General features: G+C 41.6%; 1 protein-coding gene across 12 annotated transcripts in view; it reads left to right on the top strand.

Annotated features, from left to right (window-relative positions):
- The window catches only part of LOC122688494 (histone-lysine N-methyltransferase SUV39H2-like), a 380,972-nt gene that overhangs the window by 56,732 nt on the left and 296,375 nt on the right, over positions 1–27,865 (top strand). For 9 of the 12 annotated variants that reach the window (XR_006339486.1, XR_006339485.1, XR_006339481.1 and 6 more), the window contains exon 4: positions 2,328–2,402. The gene's annotated coding sequence lies outside the window, so the exon portion shown is untranslated. Of the gene's footprint in view, positions 1–675; positions 784–2,327; positions 2,403–25,855; positions 27,695–27,865 lie in introns of those variants that run through there. The other 3 variants (XR_006339487.1, XR_006339488.1, XM_043894502.1) reach the window with 3 other exon arrangements.

Genomic DNA, 27,865 nt, shown 5'->3' on the forward strand with positions numbered 1-27,865 from the left:
TAAGGTCATTACAAATGAGGCAAGAGAGCAACAGAGCATAAAAAGCAGGCAGGCAGTTTTTATCAGCAGAGAAAATTAAAAGAAGTTGTGCTTCATGTCTGTGGAGGTAGAATAAGGAGGGCTTGCATGTGCATCCATCGCTGTGTTTTCTAGACTGGCAAGAACCCTGGACTCACACAGCTGATCTGGGCTGAGACTGTGCACCCAAGTTACATCAGTGTGTTGAGCTCTAAGAGCGGTATGTGGGACAGAGGACAGACAATAGTAACAGGCTTCAGGTTCAAGTAGAGGAGAAAGGGGGCTTCCTTGGTGGCTCAGTGGTAAAGAATCTGCCTGCAACGCAAGAGACACAGGAGATATAGGTTCGATCCCTGGGAGAAAGAAGAGGAAATAAAATATAAAGGCAGACCATTCAGTCCAGACTCCTCTTGAGTGAAGAAATCCCTCTCATTGTGTCCTGGAAAAAAGTGTCATCAAGAGTATAGCCCAGTGGGACCCTACTGTCAGCCTGTGGATTGGCTGGTATCAGAATCTCCCAGGGACATTTAGAAATACACCTCCCAGAAGTTTAGGTATGAAATAGGACTTGGGACTCTGTATTTTAATAATTTTCTTCAGGTGTTAAAATCAGGTGTTTGGGAGTTTTTTATTTGAACTCTTGTTGTTGTTGTTCAGTCGATCAGCCGTGTTCGACTCTTTGAGACTCCATGGATTGCAGCAGAGGAGACTTCCCTGTCCTTCACCATCTCCCTGAGTTTGCTCTGACTCATGTCCGCTGAACTGGTAATGCTGTCCAATCATCTCATCTTCTTTCATCCCCTTCTCCTCTGCCTTCAACCTTTCCCAGCATCAGGGTCTTTTCCAATGAGTCCGCTCTTCACATCAGGTGGTCAAGGTATTGGACCTTCAGTTTCAGCATCAGTCCTTCCAATGAATATTCAGGGTTGGGTTCCTGGTTAGTTGACCAGGTTATAAATTGCTATTTTGTGTCAACAAAAATCTGCTTCCTTAAAACTTGCATCCATTTCTTGGTTCTCTCTGGGCCTTTCGAAGTAATTCAAAGTTCTCAGATCAAGGTGAAGAATTTGGCTTTGTGGTGGAACTAGTCATTGTAGTTTTATGACCTTATCCAGAAGCAAGGTAGTCTGGGAGCACAGAATGTGAATGCTGAAGTGACCTTGATTTGAGGACTGGAATGATGGACAGTCAGTGAACTAAAGGATTTTAGGACGCTAGATAGGGAACTGTCCATTGCTGGGTACTGATTGAGCCCCAGGTGTGGACTGATGTAAAGACAGCTGTTACCTGACCAAGAGGTCTGAGAGGGTGCTAGGCCCGCGGTTACCTGGTCTTACACTGATTTTCCCATGCCTGGGTGCAGTAGGCTCTCAGTTGGTATTCTTTTGACTGACTGATTATTGCAAAAGGCAAGTTGAGTGGATACATGAGGATGGAAGAGGAAAGTGAGGAGATTGTGTCAGAAAAGGAAAACTGACTAGCAGTCTCAGAGGTGAGCAGTTCTCAATTATAAGAAAATACAAGTTGTGGCTAAAGTGTGATAGAGTTGAGAATGAAAGTTGCTGAGTAATTTTCTGGTCATCATCATGGATGATTCTGTTACTGAGAATGATGACTGAATATTGGAGACAGAGAGCAACTGTGACTCAGATGCTGAGGTATTTGAGCAAAGTATTTGGAGGTGATATAGATGTGAAATAGAGACAGAAGAAAGGATGCAGAAAGCATGGCTCTGCCTTGTGGGTGAGTTTGGGCAAGTCTCACATCCATTCTGGACCTCTCTATTCTTTTGAGTTAGTAACATGAGACACAATAATCAAATATGTAAAAGCCACTTTGAAAAGATAGATACTCTCTAGGGGCTGTCCGAGTTTTGAGATCATGGGACAAAACTGAAAGCGAAAGTATTAGTCACTCAGTTGTGTTCGACTCTATGTGACCATCTGGACTTGTAGCCCACCAGGCTTCTCTGCCCCTGAAATTCTTCTGGCAAGAATACTGGAGTAGATAGCCATTCCTTTCTCCAGGGGATCTTTCCAACCCAGGGATCAAACCTGGATCTCCTGCATTGCAGACAGATTCTTTACCATCTGAGCTACCAGGGAAGCCCAATTATTACACCATATCAATGTTATGAGATGTCATAAAATATATTACAGTAAAAATACAACTTCATTTGAAAGAAAAACATCTAAAGCCACTCCTCTAGCACAAGCAGCCAAATAACCATTAACCTAAGTGACTTTTTTATCTCTGAAATTAATAGGTCAAGTTTGAGGAAGATGATTCTGATATTTCTTTTTCTTTAGCACATTTTGGCATCCTTTGGAAGATCCAGAAGTCCACATGTTGGATATGAATCTAGAGCTGTGGTTGCTGCAAAGGTACATTCCGCAACTTGATTTTCTATACTAATAATTACTCAGGTAAAAATGATACCACTAAATGGCCCTTTGATTCTGGAATTGCATTTTCACATTTTTTACAATTAGTTTTAATTCTGTAACTCTGAGTTGAGAAACTAGAAATTTTCCTGCAAGGTTTCTTTACATATCTCTGGAATTGAATTCTGACTTTGAATATTCAAAACTCCACCCAGTTTAGGGGGAAAATGTAATTACAGAGATTAGTCTAAGCATTTCTTATATTGGCTCTACTTTATATGGTGGTGTTTCCACCATGGAGTACAATCTCAAAATCTCATGTCCTTCTAAAGTTATATTCAGATATGGCTTCTATCACTTGGTCTCTTGTCCATTGTTTTCCATACAGTGCGTGCATGCATGCTAAGTCGCTTTAGTTGTGTCCGACTCTGTGACCCCAGGGACTGTAGCCTGCCAGGCTCCTCTGTCCATGAGATTCCCTAGGCAAAAATACTGGAGTGGGTTGCCATGCCCTCCTCCAGGGGATCTCCCCAGCCGCAGGATTGACCCTGTGTCTCTTGCATTGCAGACAGGTTCTTTACCACTGAGCCAGTGGGGAAGCCCATCTCATACAGTATTTACCAGCTAGTCCTCTAAGAGGTTCCAAAGCTTGAACCATATATTTTTGGCAAAGGAAGGAGATATTCCCAGATTCATAGTGTTCTTTCTTGAGAGAAACCAAAAGTCCATATCTAAGAGTATACTTGAAAGAAAGCAAAAGTCCATTTCTAAGAGCCCAGTCCTGGGCAGAGGCATTTTTTATGGTCAAACAATGTCATACATACTGTAGATTCTTTATTTAAATCCTTCCTGAATGATGTTGATTTTAGAAAGCTGGAGGCCAGAGTTGAAGAGAAGTAACACTCTTTTGAGAAAGATATCAATTTTCCAATGTTGGAAGGTTTTGTCAATTTATAACTAACTTATGTCTAATGATAATCACCACACACATCTATTATTCTCAGTAAAATAAGATACAGAATAGTTGGCTGCAAGTTATTCCAAACCCTTTTGCTAAAGAAATAACAAATATAGAAAGCTTGGGGAAATCCTGTACCTAGCAGAAGAATCTATTTGGGAACGAGACATCCCAAAACAGATCTGGGTGAAAAGGTTATCAAATTGTTCTCTGTGCTTTGAATTACAGAGATTGAAAGTGAAACAATGTTAATGGTAGCTTGCATAAAAGGAGACTAAACAATGGAAAAATAATTTTGGAAGACTGGAATGATAATCTTTTGTGTGACTTTGGCATTTTTCCTGGTCCTACATTGCTATGATATGACTGTGCCATTTCCTTGCTCTGTTTTGCTCTCAATTTTGCATACTGAATACTAGGGGTTGAATTGTATCTACCCCCCCGCCCCCCAAAAAAAGTATGCCGAAGTTCTACCCTCCTCAGCACATCATCTTTGGAAATAGGGCCTTTTCAGGGTTGACTGAGTTAAAACGAGGTCATTATCTGCCCTAATCTAATGGGACAGATATCTTTGTATAAAAAAATTTGGACACAGATATCTATATCTAAATCTAAATCTAAATCTATCTATCTATCTATCTATCTATATACACACACACATGGAGGGAAAATAATCTAGACACACAGGGGAAAAGGCAGCTATGTGAAGATGGAGACAGAGATTGGATTTACGCTGTCACAAGCCGAGCACTGGTCAAGCCTGGGGCTACCAGAAGCAAGCAGAGAGCCACCAAGATTTACCCTCACAACTCTTAGAAGGAACCAGTTTTGCTGACACTTGGATTTTGGATTTCTAGCCTCCAGAACCACGAGACAATAAATCTCCTTTAAGCCACTCAGTTTATGGTACTTTGTTATGGCAGCCCTAGGAAATTAATACACAGAACTTATACCAATCCTGGGAACTCGCAATGTTTCATCCCATCCTTTGCTGCCTATTGGGAAGTAAAACCTCAGAGCCTCTAAAATGCCCTTAACTCCATCCTCCACCCAGTTTCTTCTGCACAACTGTGGATGAATGGCAGGTAAATATAGTCCCTGTAGGAAGAATTTTCACTTGTTCAGGAAGGTTGACCTGTATAAATGATGTGAATTGCATGTGAATTGTGATGCAGATTACTTCACGTCAAGACATCAGGACCGGTAAAACCTTAGACCTTAAGCATCTCCCAGATGAAGGAATATTGACACATCTTAACCATGGTGATGGTGTTGTGATAATAACCAATTCAGAGTGGAATATTGCTTTTCTCCAAAGAAATTCAAACAGGGAGTCAATAACATGAAGCTTCACATCATCTAGTGCAAGATGAAATACTAGCTCAGGCATTGACTAATCAAGATCGTCTTGCCCCTTGTGTTCTTGTGTTGGGAAATAACTTACTTCAGTATCTTTAAAATTTATTCACCTTGTATTTGCACTGATCACACTCATTGAACTGTGGCACAGAGCCAAGAACCATATTTTGAAGCTGAGCTGGTGATAGGCAGACTGTGTCTCAGTCCTTGGAATAAATCCAGCCATCTTCAATATTGAAGTGTTTCTTTATGATGCTCTAGAGACATTTTCATCATGCTGTATTCTTCGTGATATGTCGAGCCCAACCACAGCATTTGAATGCTTTTCTAAAATAGGTAGATTGTCTCAGTAAAAATTACTTGAAACGTTGTTGTGAATGAATGACAGAAAATACCCATGTGGACATTTAAAAAATATAAATAAAATATACCTGTAAAAAGAGAAAATATAAATATTTCAACTTAAAGCATGTGTATGTATGTTCATACTCACACCTATACCCGTATTCTAAATCCAGTTTATACATCTGTAGAAAAAGGAATTTATTTGCATGCTCATGAGTACTTTCTGTTGTCATAGGCCTTTGTCAGTTAGATATTGTTAACCACCACTGCTACTACTGGTAGTGCTACTACTGTTACTTTGGTTGACACAGGAGATGAGGATTTAATTCCTGGGTCCGGAGGATCCCCTAGAGAAGGAAATGGCAATCAACTCCAGTACCCTTGCCTGACCCCGAATGGACAGAGGAGCCTGGTGGCCTATAGTCCATGGGGTTGCAAAGACATGACTGAGCACAGAACAGCACAGTACCTTTTCATGGGTAGTTACTCAGTGCCTGTAAAGTGATAATTGCTTTGTCTATATGCAATCCTTTAATCCCTTTTGACAGGACATATATATCTTTGCTTCCATTATACAGACTAGGAAACTAAGGCTCAGTGATATGAAGGAGCTTGGACAAGATCACACAGTTAGTGGTGGAGCAGGGATTAGGAATCCAGAGCTTGTTGACCCCAAAGCTTGCATTCTTATCTACTTTACAGTTTGGTCTCACGAGTACTGTTGGAAGCACAGAGCATCCTGTTAGGACAGGTAAAGACCCTACTCTGAGAGCTCAGTCTTAAGTTGGAAGAGATCAGTGCATACCTGACATACGTACAAGGAAGTGCTGGGGGACAGAACGGAGCAAAAGGAGCAGCAATGGAGAAGCCGCTCCTGGCACGAGACAACCAGTGAGTGCCTTTTAGTAGAAGTAATGAGGACACAGTCCCTTAGTGTATCTCTCATGGAGCCACAGATGAAGACAGAGAGCGTTCTGTGCTGAAGGCCCTGATCCAGGAAATGACCATCCGACACAACACTGCCAGAGATAGGAACGTGCAGAGTGTGCACAGCAAGCAGAAGGCTAGCAAACTTGGGTGACGTGAGACGAGGAAATGGGTGGTGTGGGAACAGAGACAGCTCTCTGGGCCACCATTAGTTAAGAAGAGGAATTATAAGTTAATAGAAGAAACCCATACGTAATTGTATTAAATCATGGCCGCGAATCGTTTGAGGCTCTTCTCATGGAGAGGTCGGGGTCTGTGTCTCCTCTCCTTGAATCTGGGCAGGCTGGTGACTGCTTCAGCCAAAAGAGTATGCTGGAAGTGATGCTGTGTCACTTACGAGGCAAGGTCACAACAGACCCTGCAGCTCCTGCCGCGTTACTCTTGAGCCCTGAGTCTCAAGGTAGAAAGTCTGGTTACCCTGAGGCTGCTGTATGGAAAGGAGGCATACAGGTGCTCCAGCGGATAGTCCCAGATAAGACCAGTGTTATAGCCACTTGCCTTTCTGTATAACGTGTCAGACACGTGATTGGGGCCATGTGCCAACTGAGTTATCACCATTGATATCATGTGGCATAGATGAATGACCCAGATGAGCTCAGCCTGAATTCATGATAGAATCATGACATAGTAAAACTGTTGCTTTAAACTGTTGGGTTTCAGGATCATTTATGTAGCAATAGATAAGTGGAACCCCTAGGTATGGGATTCATAGTTCATTACCCATTTCTGCTCATCAACCTGGTGGAATAATTGCATGTGGAGCTTTGGGGTGAGATGTAGAACAACAGGGGGCTCCATCATGAGATGGCTTGAGAGGTCTCAGACTATGCATGGCAGTTTTATTGAATGACATTGGTGATATAGGAGAGCAGTCTGCCTGGAAAAGGAATGGATTGTGAAAGCGGAGACTCAAGCCCTGGGCTAGATCTCTGTGGTTTGGTCTCTAGCTTTAGTTCTCCAACTGACACACTGTTGGAACTTGGGCAAGTCTTGAAAATTTGTTAATACTTGGTGATAATACTGTCTCTATTTACCACCTAGGGGAGGATGTGTGGCCTTAATAAAAATATGATCTAGTATGTGTAAAAGCAGAATGTAGGAAGCACTGCAAAGAGCATTACTTCGTTGATCCAGAGAGCTTCATTTATACTGCTGCTTTGACTTATCACATTGTACTCCCTACTCCTTACACCTAGAATAGGACAAAGGTTATAGTAGGTACTTAATAAATATTTTTTGAAATGGCTTAGAGTTGTACTATGTAAGGGAGAAGATCAGTTAGAGACTAGTGGAGGTTTTTTAGAATGTTTGTAGTATAAAATATGTTAGACATAATCCATTCCCATCCATCTTAATTTTCTAATCCACTCAGTTGTTGTTTAATTACTAAGTCGTGTCCAACTCTGTGGGGCCCAGTGTACCTGTAGCCCACAAGGCTCCTCTATCCATGGGATTTTCCAGGTAAGAATACTGGAGTGGGTTGCTATTTCCTTCTCCAAGAGATCTTTCTGACCCAGGTATCAAACCTGGAAGTCCTAGAATACCATATATTTGAACCTGAGAAATATTACTAAAAAACCAGATGAAGCCTATCATCCAGTGGTTGCAGTGGATGCCTTACCAGTTCTGCCTTAAATATAGTAAGAAGACATGGAAAGAGAGAAAGATAAGGAGAAGAGATAGAGACATGTATCATTTCACTGATTAATGAATACAGCATTGTCCAAAGTTTATGGCCTGGAAAATCCAGCTGCTAGAAACACTGAACAGAATGCCTTGGACCCTCTGAAAAGCTACAGAGGAGGTTCACAGGCCAGTGCTGCCTTGTCCAGTTAAAGAGTCACCGTGAGCCTCTCTGGTGCCAGACCCTACTCTAGCTGCTCGGGAGAGTGCCCACCGCTCGGTCTTATCCCTCCCGCGGGGAGTTTACAGTCTAGAGGGAGGGTGCTCCCTTCAAGTTGTCTGTGAAATTCATCTGTGAAAGAATGTTTCAGTTGCTGTCCTCCCCCCCGCCCCCAGTACTTTCTTCCTTCTATAGAGTTTGAGAAATCTGCTTATAAAATCAGAATGCTATTGGAAAGTTGATCAGAAGGGTAGAGCCCTTCCTTCCGTTTTCTTCTTCCTTTTTGTCATTCAGTTCTTCCTCTGTCAAGTAAGGATTAATAGTTTCTTTTACGGTGTTTGGAATAATTTTTAAAAATCCAGAATGTATTTATAATAGAACAATGCCTGCAATGGCAGCCAGGTAAATATATCCTCCCCACAGTCTCCCTTTTCTTTTCAAAGGTACTGAAGAGTTCTATTTGTCCACAGTGTTCTGAAATTTGTGCAGCCCTCACAAGGATTAGAGATGTATAATATTTCTGTGGTTTGACTCAGTTTCTTACCTCTCTGCAGAAGTGGGTGAAAAGAATTAATTAGTATTGAAAAATTTAAAGAGTGTCTAAAGATTATCTCCAAATAGCTCTCTTTGATGATCCCTGAAATTCCGTCAGAAATTTATTTCCTGGAGGTGTTTGGTTTTTAGACTGCCTATTAAAATGCAAAATTTCTTTAAGCCAGAAGGAGGCAGCGGCGTGCAGTGGAAATGGGAATAAATGTTAAGCCATACAGACCTAAGTTTAAATACTGAGTCTTCTACTTTGTTGCCTTGGGAGAGTTATTTAACTTCCTGAGCTTCATTTTTTTTTTTTTCCCCTCCCTTGGGCAGTTGTCATAAGGCATACAAATAATGTATGCAAAATGGTAGATGGTCAATGAAGTCAATGAGTGGTGGTAAATATGCATGAACTCACATCAGCTTAAACTACCATAGGGTAGGTATTTAGGGAAGGAAGAGCAAACTAGAGTAAAGAAGGCCAAAAACGAAGGTGGACAGACCTTCAAAGGGCCTCGCTGTGGCTTAGCTGGTAGAGTCCACCTGCAGTGTGGGAGACCTGGGTTCAATCCCTGGGTTGGGAAAATCCCCTGGAGAAGGGAAAGGCTACCCACTCCAGTATTCTGGCCTATAGAATTCCATGGACTATATAGTCCATGGGGTTGCAAAGAGTCAGACACGACTGAGCTACTTCCACTTTACTTCAGACCTTCAAAATATTGCTTGAGTCATAATTTGTCTAGAGCAGGGGCTCCATGAACTTGAATGGGAAAAACTTAAGTATTTTTGCTAAATTCTAACTGAAATTTAACACTTCCTTTTATTATGTATATATAAGCAACAAACCTCAATGATATCGGCAGTATCTCTGAATTTGTCACCAAATCATAGATTTTTAAGTAATATATTATAGTGGTTGCGGATATTTCAAACTACTTAAAACATAAGATAAATATTATTTTTGCTGCTGACACTTGCTGATATATCAATACAAAAGCACAAATACTACTATTCCACAAAATTGCTTTTAAAAGTGTTTTTACAACATTATTTCAAGATGATTATCTCCTTTTGCAATCTTACTCATTTCTTTTGTGTATTCTGTAAAGGGGTCCATACAATTCCACTTCCAAAAGAATTGAAATCAGGATCCTGAAGAGATATTTGCATTCCCAAGTTCATTGCAGCACTATTCACGATAGCCAAGATATAGAAGCAACCTAAGGGTCCACTGATGGATCAATGGATAAAGAAAATGAGGTTTATACACACAATGGAATATTATTCAGCTTTAAAAAAGATAGAAATCCTGCCATTTACAATCACATGGATTTATCTGGAGGGCATTATGCTGAGTGAAACAAGTCAGACACAAAGGGATCTGTTACATGCTGTTGCAATTAAAGAAAAATTGGTACAGCCATTCCGGGGTGAAAAAGGGGTTCCATAGCTATTACTGGATGGTTAAAGGGGGCCATGGCAGAAAAAAATTAAAGAAATTTTTTGTAAAGCAAAACCAGCTGACTAGTATAGCTAATCAGAGTCACTGAGGAGTTTATCTCTTTTGCTGATGATTTTTGTAACAATAGGGGATTCTTACCACTCTGGCCTTCTATAAGCCAAGGAAAGGGAATGGGAGCTATTCTCTACATCTCTACCTCCACTTCTGTCTCTCTCTCTCTTTATATATATATATATATATATATATATATATATATATATATATTTTTTTTTTTTTTTTTCCCTCATTTTCACATCCAGGAGTGACCATTGTGGACAAATATGAGAATTGGATCAGTTAAATGCATTACAAAGAGAAAGTTAAAAAGAAAGGTTGCTACTCTGTTTGACCTTGAATATCATATCTCTTTCTTATGAGTAGGGAGGAAATATTAAGTTATTCCAGTAAGGGGACTGAGACAGACAAGTTTATTATTTTTACTGAAACAGTTGAGACATTCCAGGCCCCTCATCTGTAAGATGGTCAAGACATAAAGGGGAATGCCTTGGGGAGTTTCTACCAGGTTCCCATAGCTTCCCCCTTGACCTTCCTGGGTTTTTCAGGTGAATTTTATTTGGGGGTAGCTGAAAGGGATACTGAACACTAGTAACAAAGGCTCCTCTCAAATGCTGTGATTGATAAAGCAGTGGAGCAAGGCTAGGAGACTGAGGTATAGGGCTGGGTGCAGAGAGAGGGAGAGAGAAAAGACCAAGAAATGTCACATGCAGTTTGATCTGGAAAGAACTCCAGACTAGTGGAATTCCACCCTAGACTGGTGGCTTCAGTCTTTTTTGCTCATGCATTCTGTAAAATGAACATGAACTTGGGCAAACTCTGGGAGATGGTGAGGGACAGGGAGGCCTGGCGTGCTGCAGTCCACGGTGTCGTAGAGTTGGATATAACTGGGCAACTCAACAACAACAAGTCTGTACAATAATTTTGGAAGATCCTTTGTGAGTTGACATCTAAAATTTTTTAATCATAAATTGAAATAGTTGCAAAGAATATTTTAGCTGATGTACTGAATATTATATCCATGATTAAAATGGTATTTTCATCAAAACTTTACAGCTGCAGATTTAGCTTATTAAATTTATGGAGAGTGTCCATCACATAAATTAATTGGCAAAGCTAGTCCTTATTGTCAAACCATTCTGCCAAATTGGATTTCCTTTCTGTCAGAAAAAAATCTTATTTCATTTTTTCATTCAAATAAATGTTGACTGAAACCATTTGGAACCTTCTTGCTTTGAATTCTGACTATAAGAAAGGAAGGAAGGAAAGAAAATAGTGAGAGAAGGAAGAAGGAAGAGGCTTCATGAGTGTTTCACCTCCCTTCAGTATGTTTCTTTTTGAAAATCTCCTACTTTTCTCTCAAAGGACTCTCCCTCAGGAAGAAGTCCTGGAGGTTTTCTCACCTCAGGACAATGTACCTGAGTAGACTGTGGTGGTGGTGGTGTTCATTTGCTAAGTTGTGTCCAACTCTGTGACCCCATGGACTGCAGCACACCAGGTTTCCCTGTCCTTTACTATCTCCTGGAGTTTGCTCAAACTCATGTCCATTGAATTGGTGATACCATCCAACCATCTCATCCTCTGTTGCCCTCTTCTCCTTCTGCCTTCAATCTTACCCAGCATCATGATCTTTTCCAATGAACTGGCTCTTTGCACCAGGTGGCCAAAGTATTGGAACTTCACCTTCAGCATCAGTCCTTCAATGAATATTCAGAGTTGATTTCCTTTAGGATTGGCTAGTTTGGTCTCCTTGTTCTCCAAGGGATTCTCAAGAGTTTTATCCAACACCACAGTTTGAAAGCATCAGTTCTTCAGCACTCAGCCTTCTTTATGGTCCAACTCTCACATCTGTACATAACTACTGGAAAAAACCCACAGCTTTGACTAGATGAACCTTTGTAGGCAAAATGATGTCTCTGCTTTTTAATATGCTGTCTAGCTTTATCATAGCTTTTCTTCCAAGGAGCAAGCGTCTTTTAATTTCATGGCTACAGTCACCGCCCACAGTGATTTTGGTGGGTGAAGAGTGTGCTTTTCTTCTGCAAAGTAGGAAAAGGACCATTGGGAGAAAAAAAGAGTCCTTGAGACGTGACTTTAGCAGATTAATGTCAGGAAAAAGAACATGCGGAAGTTGAAGACTTGGCAATTGATTTTCCAAAGCTCCCCCTTCCCTGCAAAGCCCTTAGAAAGTCTTCGTGTATCAGGGCAAATGTCCTCAAACCCCAGTTTGAAGACCACTGAGCTACTTCAACCCATTTATTGCAGTTTGCTCCAATTCATCTTGATAGTTAGTGGTGGAGACCAGAACAATCAATCTATTGGCCTTGAACTGTGCACCGCTGATTCCACCACTGCTCCAGAATGGCCACAGGCCATTGGAATTGAGGTAGGTGGGTTGAAGCACTGTCAGGAATTAACCAAGCACCCCAGGAATTAACCAAGTTGAAATGAATATTTTTCTTTGTAAATGCCACATGGCTAACCTTTTTTTGTTCCACAAAACACAAATGCCCTGGCTCTGTTCTGTTTTCTTTGTGAGAAACACTGCCTTTGTTCTTGCCGCCCGCTGAGAAGGAGAGGAACACAACTTCTCATTTCTATGCAGTCCTTGCCACGGAGCAGCAGTGTGGAGCGAACGCCTCCTTCGCAACACAGGAGTCGTTTATGTTTGGCGTGCTCAGAGGGAGAAAAGCTGAACAAACAGATAGATCTCTTCCTTCAAGTCGTGTTTCCACACCCCACTGGAGTGGGAAGGGGGTGTCCCATCAGTACTATGCTTGGACCAATTGCAATTTTCCCCCACAGGCGCGAATTTGCATGGAAATTGCTGCTCTGTGTTAGCAGGACTCTTCTAAACATTTCACCCAAAGAATTATACCCAACGTGGGAGTTTGCCCTCTGGGCTGTATCTCTGTTGGACCAGGAAAGTGAAATTCCTCAATAAGAAAGGACTTGCCTCAGGCCTTCAGGTTCAGGAATTAACAGCATGACACTCCAGCAGATTTTATCTATCTCCTGAGTTATTTGTGCAAACTGTTGTTAAATACTGGGGTGGTAGGGAGTTGTAGGATAGGAGGTGGGTTAAGGATTTTAATCTTGTCTTAGTGACTGGAGGAAGTGTTAAAGTATTTCCCCCAATTCTCTGATTTTGGCGGGCAAAAATTCTGACTTTGCTGCAGGTCGGAGGAGGAGCAGAGTGGGAGCCGGGTAGGAAAGAGAGTCAGGCAAAGTAGTGCAGCGACTGCCACGCCTCCACCTCAGCTACCTGGCCCCGCCTCGGTGAGGCTCCTGCCTACTTCATAGCTCCAGGTCTCGCCCTTCTCCTCCCACCTAACCTTGCTGTTAGGAAGGTGCCCAACGTTTGCTGTTTACCCCTAATATGGATGGACGTTTGCTCAGCTTTTTCTGGGGCACAGTCTCTTGCACCTTGGAGGTGGAATGAAGAGGTTGGCCTGAGGTTTCAGCCACCATGAACAGGTGGGGACGCTTTCAGTTTTTATTGTATTTGTTGGTGGATCTCCGTATAGAAGTCATTGCCTACTCTCTCTAGACTCAAGATTGGCCCTGTTTTGGATACCTGTCTTGTAAAATGACCAGAAATTGGGTCTAATCCAGGAAATGGGGGGTGAAAATGCCTGTGTTAACAGAGTTGCTGAGGTGATGGATGAATATCTAGAAAATTCCTTTAGAGAAATTCCAGCCATGATTCCTCACAGGCTGTTAGAGCCCCAGGACAAGGAGGGCTCCAGGCACCACTGTCAACTAACTCCAAAGAGAGAGGTCTGAAGTGTTAGCAGTTTTATGTCTGTGGAGAGGAGGGGTGTTTGGGAACTAGAGTGGATTGAACAGGTGAAGCTGACAGTGCTCGTCACTCCAAGAACTTAAACAGAAAAGACAGCCTATGTATGAGGTGATATCAAATAGAAATAAAAAATAGATTCAAGTATAAACCTTTGAAATATTAATACATCTTACATTCCCTCAGGGGACAAAGGAGTCTACTAGGTGGCTTTTAATGCAAGGTTTAAAAGTTTTGCTCATTTTGATTTTTCATAAATTGTTTTATTTGATGGGGGGTTTGGGTCTTTTTATATAATCATGATAATGGAATTCTGGAAAGTGTACAGCATTAGAGAAGGGAGTGAGGGTTTGGAGTGAAGGAATTAGGATGATGTGAGCAAAAGCAGAAGGGGAGAAGGTAGAGGAAAAGCCACGGGGGATGGGTAGAGGCTGTGTGTGTGGGGGGGCTCGGTTTAAAGGAACAATCTAGTGAAAGGAAAGAAGCAGCTAATCTCAGCCACCTGGCCTCAGGCAGGGCTTGCAAACTAGCCGTCCATAGGTCGCACCTGTGTGTCCATTGGCAAGGGCACATGTGGTTTAAAAATACATTAAAATTGTCAATACCATTTAAAAATTAAGATGCTTCACATTAAAATGTAGGTTTAAGAATTCTCTTGGGAAACCAGAGGAGCCTGCATCACTGACCACAATCATAGCTGGCACTGGCCAGGGCAGGCTGAGAGGTGGCCAGTTCCTTCTGCTTGGGCAGGAGGTCTGCAGTTTGTATGTGCAGTCTTGATTGTCCCTCTCTTGGTCACCTCATTTATTTACATCATCTGCTCTGCCTCTGTGGCACTTAATTTGTGAGCTCTGGACTTGGCATGTCTTGGCATGGGGAAGGGAGGCTGCCCATTGCCTGTCTTCCCGAGGGAACTGCTGACTTCTCTGGTCACAGCCATCACTGTAAAGTACATTGGCCTTAGTTGCTTCTTCTTGTGGTCATCACCACCTGCCCTCTTCCACGCACAGTTCTGTTTTATAGCGTCTCCAGAGGTGGAAGCTTAAGTGAGGCAGGGCACAGACAGGGGTTTCGTGGCCGTACAGTATAGAAACTCTGGAGACAGCAGCTGAGGTACTTGGTTGCCTGAATCAACAGTCATTATTTTAACTCCTCAAGTACCTTCTTCTCAACACCCCCTGCCACCTTCTTTACATCTTCTTCATACTCATGTATGGTTGATCTCCTTTTTATTTTTTACCAATTAGTGTAATTCAGGGAAAGCTAATAAAATGCTAATGGGTGCAAAGAAATAAGCAAATGGTGTGTTACATAACAGTAAATAATAGTAATGGAATGATGATTGATAATGTGAATGGTGTGTTCTGGATTGTTGGGAGAGGAAAGGCCCCCATGGGGCAAGAAGGGTGTTCTATTGGCCAGTAAAGGGACTGAGTTGTAGACATTTAGGAAAAGTCTTTCAGGACAGAGATCCTCCTATAATTGAGTTGGTCAAGGCCAGCTGCTAACGTCTGTGGATCTTAGAAGGTAAAGAATACACATCAGAGCAGGATGTCAAGAAAGTCAGGGAAATGTGTTCTGACGTCTGGGGTGGGCTTGTGTGGATGGTGATCATAAGCTCTGACTGAGTGTGCTTAAGATCAGAAATTGGAAACAGCGCTTTAGGGAAAGGAGTTTACCAGCCTTAAATGCAAATACTGAATTAATAATTTCTACAATAATTAAGTGTATTAATAAAGCTATGAGAAAGAGTAATTGACCTATACCTTAAGCAGTTCCAGAAGTAGTATGAATTGTTTATATTCAGTATTTATTTATAATTAATATATTATATTTAGATGTTTATTCTAAATTATATAGTATGCCAGGAAAATAATCCATTTAAGAAATGCTTCAAAGGATACACAGATGTGAGGGAGGTGAAAACTCAGACCCACATATCTTATTTATTCTCATATTCATGGTACTATGAATTCCATGTTTTGGCCTTGTTGTTATTTTAAATGAACATATTCCTAAACCTCTACATAATGAGGTGATTTAGCCCCCACTTCCAGAAGGGGCTCATAATGGCTTAGCAGGCATTGTGGGCACTCAGATTAGCCTGTCCAGAATACCTGAATTCAAATCCTGTGTTTGCAACCTCCTAGCTGTTAATCCTGTGGATATTACCTAAACATACTAAGCTAATTTCTAAAATGAAGGTAACAATACATAATACATTGGGTGACTGTATTAAGGGATAAATATATCCTTTACATACATATATAGGAATTAAAGTATAAATATGTAAACCACACAGTTTAATGTATGAGACCTAGTTAGTCTTAATAAATGGTGGCTTTTTATTATAAGGTGATGATTTGTATTGCTCTTCCTGAAAGGCCTTTTGAAAGTCTCAGATTCTCTGGGTCAAACTAATTATGAGCCTATCAAGCTGTGTAGCATCTGGATGAGATGAGACTCTGGGCAGAATACACAGAGATGTTGATGGCTATGCCATTTTATTCTCTCTCAACATCTTTGTAAAGCATCCATAAAACGTGTGTTTACTGAAGAATCCCAGTGGGTAGAATTAGTGACGGGAAAGGATGAAACGGATAGTTAGCACCAGATCTGAAACATCAAACAAAAAAGAAGAGAAAGACTCTTTATAGCCTCTGAGCACATGCTTGGTGGAGAAGGAAGGCAGGAGAGAGTGGAGGTGCCTGGACTTCATGCCGGTCCCTGCTGATCGTGCTACGAGAGCGGTTGGCTTGAATACCTTACTGTGGGTTGACCTTGTGCTATAGCTCAGAAGCTCAATGAACATAATTAAGTCAGCAAGCAAACACTGCAACATGGGGAGCTGTAAGGGAACCCTCTGGATTGGGAGCTTTAAAAGAAACTTTAAGACTGGGGAAAGGAGGTTCCGAGGGAGCCGCCCAGTGGCCTGGGAAGTAGCAGTGGCCTTGGTCTTGGTCAGCAGTGGCTGTTTGCATGTTCTGCAGCGTGAGCAGTGACAGGGAAGGGCATAGGGTGGAAACGCAGTCCAGCCAGGAGACACCTGCGGGGGGGTCAGCGACCCCGCCACGTGAGGGCAGCTCCAACCTAGACCGAGGGGTTTGTGGTATCTGCGGGTGAAGGAGGCCTCCTGGGCTCCTTGACTTTGAACAGAACTTCCTCCTAATGGTAGTTGATTTTCTTCTAATAAGCTTTTTTTTCGTGTGTGTGTGATTTATGTAGTCAATGTGCTTGCAGGTGAGGGAGTGGGTGCAGACTTATTGGGCCATCTAAATTTCCTCAGGTTTATAAGTGGGGCTTAGACTGTGTTAATGCTGATATGACCTGCTGGAAGGTATCCTGAGAACCAAGTATAGGTGTTAGAGTGGACATGATTTTGAGATTTGTGGGGTGCCTAGAGCTGTATCGGCCTGTCATCCCTGTCTTATTTCCATGCCTCCACCTTCCTGCTCCGATAGCTAAATGCAGAAACCCCACCTGGGTGTTCAGACTAGCACCAATACCTGAGTCAAACTGAAAAAAAGAGAGACAGAGATAGAATATTAGGTAAATTGTTAGGACCGTCCCTTCTACCTCCTCACCTCTGTGTATGCTTAGAAGCAAGTTGAACTCTGGATTCTGACCTGGGGGTTCTAAGTGTAACCTTTGTCTCAGGGTTCTCGCTGCGCTCCACATCCTTAGTTTGCCCCGGCTCATTCACTCTGCTCACTTGTCCATCCCACTCTTGCTCTGAGGGACTGTTTGTATGTCCTACGTCAGCTGGGCTCCCCACTGCCCCTCCACTGCATCCGGCTGGTGAAGAGAGGAGAGAGACAGTGTGCAGTATTTATTCCTGGAGTCCCTCCCTGCCAGGACCTGTGTTGGCAGTGACTGTTTGCTGACTCTCTCCCCTAGCCCCAGCTGATGACTCTCTAGATCAAAGCCCCTGAGAGGGAATGCCCACAGGCTCCTTCCCCTTGCTCCTTCAGGCAAGGGGAAGGGTGGTAACTCTTCCAGCTCCTTTATTCCAGTTCCAGAGCACATCAAGTCCTTTGTTGGTTTTCTTTAACCCTGCCCCTCCATTGAAAACCATCCCTTCGTGAAACTCTTTCTTTCTCTTTTGTGTGGGCGGTTAGTTGTTCTCCTCCAGGACCACGAGTGAGCCCGAGTGAGCCGAGTGATCCGTCACTCAAGCCCTCGATACCCGTGTGGCTCCCCTAGGCCCAGGCTTATCTCCCTTGCTCATCTCAGTCACTCCAAGGGCAGGGTTTCTACTCTCAGTATCAGGAGCTTCCTGATTGCTCCTCCCTAAACCAAAGCCTGCTTGACTGACACCTGTCTGGTGTCCCCCCCGCCGCTGCCGAACGCTGGCTTCCTCTGCTGAACTATACAGACAGCTCTCCTGGAGCCAAGACCACAGCCCTAAATACTTAATTGCCTCCTGCTTCTCTAGTTGCTCTTTGCCCCGCAGATCTTCTCACATACCCTCATAGCTTCAGCGCCCTCACCATGAGGGCTGAAACCACTGCACTCCTCCCGCTGCTGTGGAGTTCTCCCAGCCAGCTTCTCCTAGTGTGGCTTCTCCCTCCTACCTTGTCTCGGCGGGCCTGTGCTGTCCGCCGCACAGCCTCTCCCTGTATCAGCCAGAGCTGCAGTGGAGAGCTGGCTTTCAGTTAAATAACTCAGGTGGAGTAGAAGCTTTGATGCTGCAAAAACTAACCTCTGATATTGCCCTTAAATTTGAAATGAAGATTTATGAAGTAGAGTTGAAAAGTTAAACTGTTTTTCTCGAAAATCTGAAGCATTTGCCAGGGAACACAAACATATCATGTTTTACTTACCCTGATTTGGTAATATACTATATGTTTCCGAAATATTTTCCTAAAATTGGTAGAACTGAATGAAAATGTGTAGTAAATATAAATGTGTCAATATGTATACATGGGAGTCTATTATAGTACACTCTCTGTGTAAAATACATATTTATCTGTGTTATTGTGTACTTTAGTCACTGAAAACCAGCAGGGCAGAAGGCACTGTACCCTTTCAGCTGGCCCACACACTGTCCATGCACTCAGCAAACAGCCCTCCACCTCTCTACTTTAAGTGGAGTGTATTCTGCAATACACATGTTTATTTTCTGCCATTTGATCTAAAGAATATGTTCAATTCCATAAAGTTACGTAAAGCCACTAAGAAAGTTCTGGACTTGCTGCAAAGACACACAGGAAAAATAACACTCTGGATGTTTGTGATTGGAGAACATTCCAAGGAAGTGGTTGGGGAAAAAAGTCAAGTAGGGATGGTTGGGAGACCTTCGCCATCTTGAGGAACCTAAAAAACTTCCCTGAGAGGATCATCGGAAAATGGTAGGCATGGTTTCTGGAAGAAACAAGGCAGGAGGTCTATGATGACTTGAAAGGGTTGAAGAGAAGCGAGGAGGGTCTGTCTGTGGATGATGACTTTGGTACTAAGGCGGGGATGTTAGTTATTCTGCAAAGAGACTGCTCAAAGCATTGAGTTCAGCCAGCATGCCCATTTCCAGCACTGTACTGACCTGTAGCTAAAGGGTTCCAGGAGTTATTTCTTTTCTGGTTTCTTTAACAGTTACTCTGAGAATGTTCTGATAAATGAAACAAAGGGAAGAAATAGAATTTCCACCTACAGCTAGCTATGGCTATGCAAAAGAGCCAAATAATGCTAGCTATTGCTTTGCAAAGGAGGCCAAAATAAGCAGCTGTCATGCATTCATCAAATTCAGGGCTCTCCCTAGTATTAAATCAACCCCATCAAAGCAGTTTTATTGCTGATGGATAAATGGATGGAAGCAGACATATAGCTTTAAAAGGGCTTGCCATTTGGAGTAGGAAACATGCTGTGAGGCCTGTAGCTTGGCGCCATTCTTTCAGAGCCCAGCAGTATTTACTGAGTAGCTTCCAATTTTGTTGCTCCTGGGCTTACTTTGTTGAGCTACACTATTTTAAGAACGTTCTATTTTCCAGAACTTAAGATCAAACTCAGAACATTTCCATAATTCAGGTGGGTTGTAAAGAGCCATGGTCATTCCCTCAAAATCTTTAACGTGTAGGCCAGTGCATCCCTTGGCTTAGTCTTTTGGTGACTGTAGTAAAAGGAATAGTATCTGGTCTAACTTTATTAGAATAAATTATTGTGTTGTTTCTCTAACTAGCAATTTGACTCTTTAAACATGGGTGACATATTGGAGTCTCTCATCTCACTTATTATTACTGAAATTTAAGTGGGGGTGAAATAAAAAAATAGGCTCCTTTTTACACATAAAGATGAGCAAAGGAAATGTGTTTATTTCCTGGAAGTGATGATGACCTTACATTGATCTACTTATTTTCTTTCATCCAGTCATTATGCTTGTGTCATTAGTGGCAGGGGTTTGTGAATTCACCTGGGTCACATGAGAAGTGGCCTTTTTAGCCCAATGAGTTGAGAACAATGTCTCACCTAAGTCCAGCAGCTACAAAGAGCCATGTTCTGGTCACCTGATCTCCTGTGTCTCTAGGAGGATTTGTATTTTCTAGGGATTGGCAGGCTGAGTAGAGGTGAGCAACAGGAAACCAACTCTCACTCATTCTTGTGGAATGACTTTTTCTTTAGTCCACTGCAAATTTATTAGCTTCAAAATGACATTCAATGTACATTTTCAAGAAATTTTATTGTGGGGCAGTTTGGGTGAATGAGCAGAGTTTTCCTGTATGTTCCTTCTTAACACAGCCTCCTTTCTTAGAAAGGAGCCAGAAATGATGGACCAGATAAAGTCAGAGTGTTAACACTGGGCAATCCAATTTAACCAAATGCAGGACACTGAATACATTTCTGGCAGAAGCAAAAATGACTGACTCATAAATCAGCAAGGATTTTGTAAACATTTCATGTGCTACAAACTACTGTCTTTCTGGAAACTCTGCCATATTTATTCTCATTCTGCCTCTGTCTCTATCCCTGCCTCTCACTTATACACACACACATAAAATTTTGAATAATTACTGGTACTTTTTTATTTTATATTTTATTATTATGGGATCCTAACCCTTTTATTGACTGTGATAACTGCATTAATTCTAGCCATTCCAAATTTGAACTACTTTATATGAATATTAGAACATTAATTATTTTTGAATTAGATCAATAAAAGGCAACAATCTTTATGCTGGGTGGAATTATGATAGAAAACTAATTGTCTCATTAACCTTACCTACAGAACCATTAGCATGGTCAAAAAATCCAGGACAGTATCACATTTTAGTACACAACATTTTTTTAAAGCAATTTACAGCTAACTAGAAATAATTTTCATTTACACAAATTTCTTTTAAAAAATGTATAATAAGTACCAAGTAGCTAATTATTACAGTCTTTCATGATTGTGTCTAGAAAGTATCTGGAAATTTAGCAAATTTGTTCCTGGAATTTTCTGTGGTCCTAAGCAGGTCTTTTAGCTTTTACTTGCAATGTGAAGTATCATTTTTAGAATTGCAAATTTAAGGTAATGAGAAATGTTAAGAGATGAGCTTACCTAACCAATGCCTTTATTTTTTTTTTTCCAATGCCTTTATTTTTAATAATAGCGTACCTAACACTCATATGAAATGACTTGTCCATAGTCTCATAGTTCATTGGAACTTAGGGGCTCAGTGGGTCTTTCTCTGCACCAGCTTGGTCTGAGCTTTCCCAAGAACAGGGGCTTCTTAGTGAAGGTAAGAGGTCCAGGTAGGGGCCATGAAGTTATTGGCTCAGCAGGTTTCATCAGCCTGCCTGTGGTTCCATCTTCCATGAAGTCTTCTCTAAATTCAGTGACAGAGGGGCGATTCGGCCATGTGTTGTTCATATGCTGTTCACTACCAGTTTCCTTGGTCGTCCTTCTCAACACCTTAGCCACCTCAAAGAAACAGAAGCCACTTCTAGCTTATGTTCTCTAAAAGAAGATGATGGTAAATAGGACATTTTGGGGAACTGACAATTTTCGTGAAGAGATCTGGTCGCAATTGTGGGTCTTCTATAACTAGGTCTGCTTTTATATGTAGCCTTGGGCCAATCACATGGCCTCTGGGCCTTACCTGTAAGAAAAGGACACTCCCATCCACCTCAATGGTACAGTGGTAATGGGAGGGCACTCCCACCTCCCCTATTTCCTAGTGGTCTGTGACTGAGGGGAAGTTACTTAACCTCTCGGTGCCTCACTTTTGTCATCTATTAAATGAGGAAAATAAAACAGTACCAACCTCATAGAGTTGTTGTGAAGAATGAATTACGACATGTCAAATACTTAGAGCAATGCCTATGACATAGTAAGCATTCGATATATGTTAGCTATTACTATATAACATTGCTTTGAAAGAAATAACTATATTAAGGTGAAGAATTAGTTATTAGTACCTAAATTGTACATATAAAAATTAGGTTTAGACACATTTCTCATAATATGGGAATCCATTGACACTTGGTAGAAAGGACTTGTTCCAAATATTCCTTCCTCTTCATTTTCTTTCCCCCTACATTTTTTAAATTGTAATTTTTCTTCTTCTCCTTATCTTCTGTTTTTCTTCAATTCTCTGGAAAATGAAAAGTGATCTTGAAGGGGGAAGATTAAATTCTTTCAACTCCTCAGAAAATAGAGGCTATAAAACTGCAATATATTAATGTTAACAATAAAAATAATATGCATTCAAATTTGCAAGCAGTGAAAGCAGAATTAGCCCAGTTCTGCTTTTGGTGTGGCTGATGAAAAGCATACAGGTTTTCAATGATTTGCAGGATGGGGAATGCAATTTGGATTGTAAGCCATCCCTGTGGTTTAGTAAAATTGTTGGGAGTGGGTGTGAAGGGCTTTTTCAAATGTTTCTCTCCTGTGTTTGCAAGTTTGAAATGACACAGAAAGTTTATTAAGTAAATAGGTTAAAAGTATGTTCAACTGTGAATGATATATTGGCTGAGATTAATACTATGTACACAGACTGTTTGGACAGCCATTGTAAGAGTGGGTGTTGTAGAGGCTGACAATGATAAGGATGTGGCCTCTGGGTAACTGAGACTTCTGAGAAGTGACTAGGAGGCATTTGGATAGATTTCCTACCACTTCCTGGTATGTGGCTTCTGTCTAAATTACACAACTGGTTCTTTGAAGAAGGACTCTGCAGGGTACTCTGCCAGCTGTCTGTAGATAAAGGATGGTCTTACATCGAGAAAAGGATCCAAGACCACCAGATAGTGATTGGTCCCCACTGTCGCCTCCACTCCTGTCTGTCTGTCTATCCATTCATTTGTCCATCTATGATCTCAGACTCAGCTGAGATTCAGAGACTATTGTAGGAATTATTAAGAACACACACTAAGTAAGGGAACACAAAGTGTCTTAAGTCACACTGAGGACAAGTTGTGACATGTGTTTGGATACAGTTAATCTCACTGGACTGTTTTATTCATAGTTTAGTAGAAAAATCACTCATATGCAAGTTGAGGAAGTCCCCATTAAAGTTATGTGATTTTACTGATAAGAACAATTCCAGAAATTATACTGAGATTGAGCAATACGTATACATATTTAAATCTCTCAGGAACATGTTTATGCAGGGAAGAGCAGCAGTGGCCTGCTGTATCCATAATCTGTGCGTTAAGGAGCCCCGCAGTGCACATTCACACAGCAGACCATGGCCTGACTTCAGTGGCAATGAGCTGTGGACCGAATGCTCATTGAGAGCTACCAGACGCTTCCCTTTACTTGGTAGTAATAGCTCCAGTGGAATCCTTACACAGTTAGGATCCTAATGGAACAAGCAGGATGGAGTGAATGCATTTCTGCCTTTACTTTGACAAAGTTGTTGGTTTTTCCTTTTAAAAAGGCTCATTTCCATTGGCATTAACCAAACACAAGAATATTCAGAAATCTGAATTGAAAAGGAGAGTTCAAATCTATATTAACAATGCTGCCCAGAATTTAGTCATGTTATAATATGTCATATAATTGTCAAATACTGCTTTGGTCTGCAGACATAATTAATATAAGCTAGTCATTAATAGTGTGATATATAATCCAGGAACCTTTAAGATAACAAAAAGCCAACTAATATTTATCTCTAATATGCTATAATCTTTACTCACATCACAAAGCATTAACAAAGGGTATATCCTTTAATGCTACACTCCCAAGGGTTTGCTTGAACTTTTTTTCTGGTTTAATTAGCTTATTCATTTTAATTAAAGTACAGTACAACATTTACATGGTGTTTAATCTGAAAGTTAATCCTGTTTTCTTAAAAGATTAAGTACAGCAATAAATATAAAATAATGGTGGTTGTATCTCATAGGATTGGTACTTTGGCTGTATGAACAAGTTGTGTTAGAAATAGCAGAAACGTTGATTTTCTCTAGTATTCTTTTGTTAAGACATTAATGCCATGAGATTAGCTTTCTGACCAACTAAGAGCTTCTGTAAAAACCAGATTCCCACCCTGGCCCTCCCCTCCTTCATGGATTTGCACAGCTTTTGGATTTGAGGTGGAACCCAAAGACCTGCTGCAGTGATCAGACAGTCTGCCTTCATTTGTTCATGGACCATCCCCTTCTAGAATTTTCCCTTGCCATACCCAGTTTATCTTGCCAGGGAGTCTGACTTTTTCCAAGAAGAATGCTTGTCTCCAGCATTCTCTTTTAGCCTAACTCTTGCTTTTGCCTTTCCAAATTTACTGTGGGCAAACTTTACAGCAGAGACCCCATCCCTCAGTTCCTTGACCTCCATGTTGATGGTGGCTTTCTCTTCCACTCTGATCTAGCTGCTCATTTCCATGATTGCATTCTAGACTTATTTCCAGCGACTGCATTGCTCTGAAGATGCTTATTCAAATGTGCCACTCTTGAACCCCTACCTCCCTTCCTCCCTGCTTTCACTCAGCACTACTTCATTACGATCTCTAGTCCATCCGCCTCTCCCTTGTCAATCACACTCATGCTATCAAATTTAATTGACGCTTTTAAGTCCACATACTGTTTTGCTTCATAGCAGCATTTGTCAGAGCTGTCAAGTCCTACCATTTTGAAGTACTTTTTTCCTTGTCGTCAGACACAGTATTTAACTAGTTGGCTTCTACTATATTGGCTTTTCTATCCAACTCTGTCTTAAGGAATTCTTCTCTTTTATTCAAACTCTTGGAGAAGGAAATGGCAGCCCATTCCAACATTCTTGCCTGGAGAATCCCATGAACAAAGGAGCCTATCAGGTTAGAGTCCATGGTGTCACAAAGAGTTGGACGCGACTGATCAACTGAGCACAGCACATTCAAACTCTACATAGAATGTTTCAGAGTTTGGGCCTTCATTTACAATGGCATCAAATGAGAGCCAACCCCAAAGTCCTCAGTAGGTAAATGGAGAAACAAAATGTGTTATCTACACATGGAATGCTAGTGATCAATAAAAAAGAATGAAATAATGCTACATGGATAAATCTCAAATGCATTATGCTAGGTGAAGGAAGATTGACAATAAAATTGATTCTTCTTATTTAAAAATTTAGAAAATGCAAGCTAATTTATAGTGACAAAAAGTCAGTCACCACTGCTTGATGCTGGGGGCAGAGGAGGGATGGTCTGCAAAAGAGCCTGAGGAAAGCTTTTGGGGTGATGAAAAGTCCTACATCTTTATTGCATGGTGGTTTCATAGCTGTATACATCAGTCAAAACCCATGAAATTGAGCACATTAAACAGGTTCAATTTTTTGTAAGTTAAAGCCTTCCCTGGTGGTTCAGATGATAAAGAATCTGCCTGCAATACAGGAGACCTATATTCGATCCCTGGGTCAGGAAGATGCCCTGGAGGAGGGCACAGCAACTTAGTCCAGTGCTCTTGCCTGGAGAGTTCCATGGACAGAGGAGCGTGGGAGGCTGTAGTCCATGGGGTGACAAAGAGATGGGCACAGCTGAGTGACTATCACTCACTCACTCACTCACATACCTTAATAAGATGGTTACAATCTGCGTGCTGACAGTGCCTACATTCATGTCCCTAACATGTGCTGTGCTTAGTCACTCAGGAAATTGCTATCTCAAGGAGACCTCAAAATATAATGGCTTAAATAAAACAGGAATTTATTTCTGTTTTCCAGACTTGTCTCAAGGTAGGCGGGCCAGTGCTGGCAGTGTGACTGCATCCTAACGCCAGGATTCCATTTCTGGGTTCCCGGGATGCTTCAGTTTCCATCATATCCCAGCCAGCGGGGACAGGGAAAGGGTCCAAGGAGGGCCTGCACTTCTCTTCTGTAGAGAAAAAGTGTCAAATGGCCATTCTTCATAACAAGGGAGGGGGGTTGGGAAATACTGTCTTTATGTGATCATGTGTTCAACTAAAGCTTTATTTCTATGATAGAAATGAAGAATTGATGTTGAAGAGCAAGCTTCTGGCTTTTTGGAGGGTGTGTGCAGACTTGAGAAAGTATGTTTTTATAGGACTCCTAACTGTCTATGCAGTTTGATTACAAGTGGATTACAAAATCCATGGGTGTATGTGAAGTAAAGTGATTTATTGATGAAGATTTAGAATAATGGTTATAGAAGAGGTGCTTATGTATTTGTATAGTGTCTAATCAGTGCCCAGGCATCTCTTCATGTTCTTTATTATTAATTGCATTGTTCCTGGCTAATTTTGTGTCTCCCATGCAATCAAAAAGTACCAATGTTGTTACTCAAAATGACATGACTCTTCAGAATTTTTGCATTGAAACAGTGTACCTAACTACAGGGCCCTAACAGCATTTATTTCAATGCTGGTTATATTATTACTCACGGTATGGTGTCATCTACCTTGTACCCTCAGATACTGGCTTCCAATGACTCTCTGATTACACTGTACTTCCTTGATGACTACAAATGCAAGTCTTATTCAGAGTCTGAAGGAAAGTGCAAACAATTATTTTCTTGTCGTTCTAAGTTTCCTAATCCCAAATTTGTGGCACACATGTGGAACAACACCTCTTCCAACCATGTCTTATCCTGAACTCTTCAAATTGAAATCACTGTCTTCATAGAATGTGATCCCTTACAATGTTGACTGCAGCTCTGCAGGGGGCAGGGGTGAGGGTTCCGTGGTGAGAGGAGCAGTTCATTTGCACAAAGAGTGTCCGTCCTTCACTTTTCCTCCAGCACAGCTTAAGACTGACCTGAGAGAGCATGGACTTGCCACATCCACGAGGGCAAGAGAAGGCATTGACTGGAAAGGCCTGTTGCTCTCAGGAAGCAGTGGTCTTGAAAACCTTCAAAGAGGATAGTCATTCCTGCCAGTGGGCTTGACAAGTCTTTCATTTCCTCTTTGGTGCAGCCCAATTATGCAGGTTGCTTTTATTTACATGTAAAAGTAACCACCATCCATCTTTTACCCTGCTATTCTTTTTTTCCCAGAGGATAGCTATAGAGAGATGCAGTGTCCTCAAATCTCCTGAATCCCCACGTTAAAGATAAGCACCCAGCCCCTTTAATGGTAAAAGTATGGGATAATGAGGGGAAGCTATAAGCATTCAGAAAAAAATGGACTAACTTCTCATGGTCAGAATTCCAGGGCTGATAATCATGTTCTTTTACTGTGTTAACTGGAAGTCCCTTTGGACTCTTAGATTTAATTTCTAAATGTGGGGTTTCTCAAGTCATTCTAAACACAGAAGACCTCTCAGCTTCTTCAGGAAGTCCCTTCTGGGCCTGGCCAACCAGCCATGGTAGAATCACGGTTGTCATTTTATTTCTGTTGAACAACGTGCAGTCTGAGGCCTGCAATACCAAGTCTTACCATTTTCCATTGGATGGTGGCCTCACCATCACAGCTTTGAGTATAAGAGTCTGTAGATGTCAGTTGTTGTTTTTCTGTCACTCAGTCATGTCTGACTGTTTGTGATCCCATGGACTGCAGTACGCCAGGCTTCCCTGTCCATCACCATCTCCCAGAGCTTGCTCAAACTCATGTCCATTGAGTTGGTGATGCCATACAACCATCTCATCTTCTGTCATCCCCTTCTCCTCCTGTCTTCAATCTTTCCCAGCATCAGGGTCTTTTCTAATGAGTTGGCTCTTCCCATCAGGTGGCCAAAGTGTTTGAACTTTAGCTTCAGCATCGGTCCTTCCAGTGAATA

The sequence above is a fragment of the Cervus elaphus genome, chromosome 33, assembly GCF_910594005.1.
Source record: "Cervus elaphus chromosome 33, mCerEla1.1, whole genome shotgun sequence".
NCBI classification, from domain to species: Eukaryota; Metazoa; Chordata; class Mammalia; order Artiodactyla; family Cervidae; genus Cervus; species Cervus elaphus.